Below are 3888 nucleotides of genomic sequence, written 5' to 3' on the forward strand. Positions count from 1 at the left end.
ACATATGTCAAAATCCATATCGACTACGGCCGTCTAAGAAATATTATTACGATCAGGACTGGATTATGGAAGGAAAATTGTCAAGGTAATTTATTTATTAATATATTTACATTTATATTTAGATTGTGCGTGTGGTTATAATTATTTATATATAGTAATCTGTTTATATGTTATTTATTGATTTTTTAATTTGCAGCTTGTCTAACCAAACTCGAAATCAGTATTAGATAAATCAAAGGATTGCAATGTTGAAACGTTCTTATGACTTGGTTGCTGCACTTTTACAAATTCAACAACTTCTTCATAGTCTGTGCGTAAAAATCAACGTAGCACATTAAGTTATAAAGTTATATACGTCTGCCTTCTTGGAAAAGTTTTTTTGTCTGCATTATAACGACTAATTATGGAAGAGGACGGTTTAATGATCTCTGTCTCTGCTGGCAACATGGACATTGTGATTTTATTGAAAAAGGAAAAGGATGTTCCTGAATGTGGAACGCTTCCACATTGACATATGTAACTGCAAACGTATGTAGTATTTCTTGTGACATGCTATACGTTATCAAAGATAAAGCATTAAAAATTGATGACTACGATTGCTTCATGCAACATTTCTTATGGTTTACGGAGAACATCATGTTGTTCTCTATAGTTACAACCATAATCTCTTGTGTGTTTTATCTCTAAATGGTATGTATTCTAAAGATTGTCTGAAAATAAGGTATGTGGTATTCCAGAATCATTAGATTTGTATAAAAATAATATCTGTCTAAATTTGAATTTTTTTACAGGAAACTTTATGTTTTGGTTATCCAGTAGAACATGTAGTTTCTTCTCCCGATGCAAATACAGCTTACATAAAAGTAAGAGATCAAATATTTAAATACACAAGAAACGGAAAACTTGAACAGACAAATATAACGTTAAACGAACAGTGTGATCAAATAGAAGTTATACGAATTGATATCAAGAGATATTATCCTTGCTCTATCTTCTGGAAAATAGTTTCTTGGTCGACGGAAAAGAAATTGCTAAGAATATTACAAGTTTTTACGTACATTCTGATTTTTTGTTTCTTACGACACTGCAATGTACATTGATTTGTGTCTTATTGAGTTAATATAAAGCAGCTAAATGAACGTGATTTAACTAACCAGCTCTCAGGGATTTAAATATGAACGAGATTTTATTTGCGGGTAAATACATACTTTTTATAATCTTTTTTTTTTGTATATAGCATATTTTTCTGACTTTAAATATATCGTTACAGATACATCAGGTACCTACATCAGACGACTTGAAAAAGGTTCTCGTATAATAACGGCGATACCGTACGACTCAAAAATAATTTTATAGCTGCCTAGAGGAAATTTAGAATGTATACAGCCAAGGGCATTATCGGTGCATATAGTAAAATGTTACCTGAATAACTGTGATTATTTGACGGCACTTGCTATAATGACTAAACAACGTATAAACTTGAATTTATCATACGACCACGATCCACAATTATTTCTGGATAATGTGAAAAAGTTCCTAGAAGATTTTGTACAGCATAAGAAGTTAAATTGGTTGAATCTGTTTTTGTCAGAATTACAAAATGTCGATGTCACCCGTACAATGTACGCGTTTTGTTATGTGGATCGCCCTGTCAAATCTGACACTAGAAGTAACAAAATACAATTAATAAGGTAGACGAGATCTGTAAATTATTAAGAGATGCCATGGAGAAATATCAAGTTGCGGATAACTTAATACAACCAATATTGATAAGCTTGGTGAAAAATTAACAAAGACAAGGATTGGGAAAATACACTCAGTAAAATAAAGCGAGTGAAAATGTTGGAGGATTCACAGAGATCCGAGTTACATGATCCTACCGTATCCACTTATGAAGCGTTAAAGTGTTCACTGCATTTCGTCACTATCGATACGTTATATGATGTTTCATTAGGCATGTATGATTTAGAACTCGCAATGTTTATAGCGTTTGAATCATCGAAAGAAGATCCCAAAGAATATATTCCATTCTTGAATAATTTGAAAAAATTGGACCCAAATTACATGAAGTATTCTATTAATATGCATCTTAAACGTTACGAATTAGCGTTAAAATATTTGTCTAAAGATTCAACTAACAATAAGTTTGAGGAATGATTAAATTTGATACGTAGTCATAAATTATACCAGGCGGCAATAAAATTGTTTGAGAAGAATACTATAGAGTATAAAAAGGTGGCTGAAGTTTATGGAGAATTTTTGTCAAGTGAAGGAAAATATGTGGAAGCTGGTTTTATAGAAGTGGCGATCTTGACAAAAAGTTGTAGAAACATTTAGAATGTTAAATGATAATTGGGAGGATATAATCGCAATATCAAAAGAGATGAAACTACGGTAAAGATATACAATTTTTTTTCGTATATGCATGAAAGAATATTATCCTATCATCGTTAGAATTAATTACATATGCTTCTATACACATAAGAATTAATTTTTTCAGCCCAGCAAATTCATACAAACTTCATAAGACACTGGTTGAACGTTTGAAAGCAGAGCGGAAATATAAACATGCAGCTATAGTATTAAAAGAATATCTAAATGATGCTGAAGAAGCAGTTGCGCTATTATATGAGGGGAGATTTTGGAAATATGCAATACGATCGTGTTTATTTTTCTAAGGTATATATATATATATATATATATATATACCTTTTTTTAAAAGAAATTAATCTTTCTTAACTATATAGATCAAAAAGATAGTAGAAATAGAGTTTATGCTTTCTTTAAAGCAGAAAATAATTGGTACATTGAAAAGTTTACATAAATACAAAGTATAATAATAGCATATAATTGAAGTAAAGCCCTTTGCACAATAGGCGATAGTGACAACGATAAAATTGCCGACAAAGCTATACCTTTGTTGGCAACTTTGTCGCTGTCACTATCATCATCGCTATCGCCTATTGTGCAAGGCGTCAGACTATTATAGGACAAGTTGCCGTTATATTGTATTATTACTGTAATTTCATGTACTTTTACGTCATTACGCATGATCATGTACGTCTATATCATGTCAGTATGATAGACACTCTAACCACGCAACTATTAATTTTAGTACTTAATAATTTTTTATCTAATTGAGAACGACAATTTTAACTTATAGATTTATTCATGTTTTACGCACCAAAATACACAAAATTAAAATTTTAGCCAAATCGGTGAGGAAGCTTCTTTCCTTAAAAAAAGTATAAAATAAAAAAAAATTTTTTAATAGAACCGACTTCAAAAAGCTCTAAAAAATAAAAAATATAAAACTTTTATATATTTTTTTAAATTCTTTCTTATTTTTTACAGTTCTTTTGAAGTCAGTTCTATCTTTCTTTCAGTTTTTGAGCAATTTTTTAAATTTTAATTGTTTTTTGCATTTTTTAAAATAGATTTATATATCAATTGCTATGTGACATAACAGTCACGTGTAAAATTTAATTTTATGGTAAAAAATTAAATATAATTTATTTTTAACCGACTTCAATATGGATGGGTTCATAACAACTTAATTTTGACAAATATTTAGATATTAAAGACGAAGGAACACGAATGTAAAGAGATCACGCCAGCAGAAACTCCATCGTTCTTCAATACAGCGGACAAAATGCTAAATCTAATGCATGTGACGTTAAAAAAAGCAAAATACATTATGACTATAGTGATGGATCTCAATGTTATATCGCTCGCGCTTCAAATTATTTGTTTAGCAGGTACATTTTATTATATTTCTCATTTTACTTATAAAATATAATAATACAATTATAATTAAATTTTGTGAATTGAATGAATATAAGTAACATTTTATCAAGGATGCTATTAGACGGAAGAGCGGAAAGAAAC

The 3888-nt window shown here is 29.8% G+C and overlaps 1 pseudogene; it reads left to right on the forward strand.

Annotated features, from left to right (window-relative positions):
• Positions 1-3699, forward strand: LOC112464787 (annotated as a pseudogene).
• The last annotated feature ends 189 nt before the right edge of the window (positions 3700-3888 follow it).

Source organism: Temnothorax curvispinosus, unplaced genomic scaffold (assembly GCF_003070985.1).
Source record: "Temnothorax curvispinosus isolate PA1 unplaced genomic scaffold, ASM307098v1 QBEX01014577.1, whole genome shotgun sequence".
In the NCBI taxonomy this organism is placed as follows: Eukaryota; Metazoa; Arthropoda; class Insecta; order Hymenoptera; family Formicidae; genus Temnothorax; species Temnothorax curvispinosus.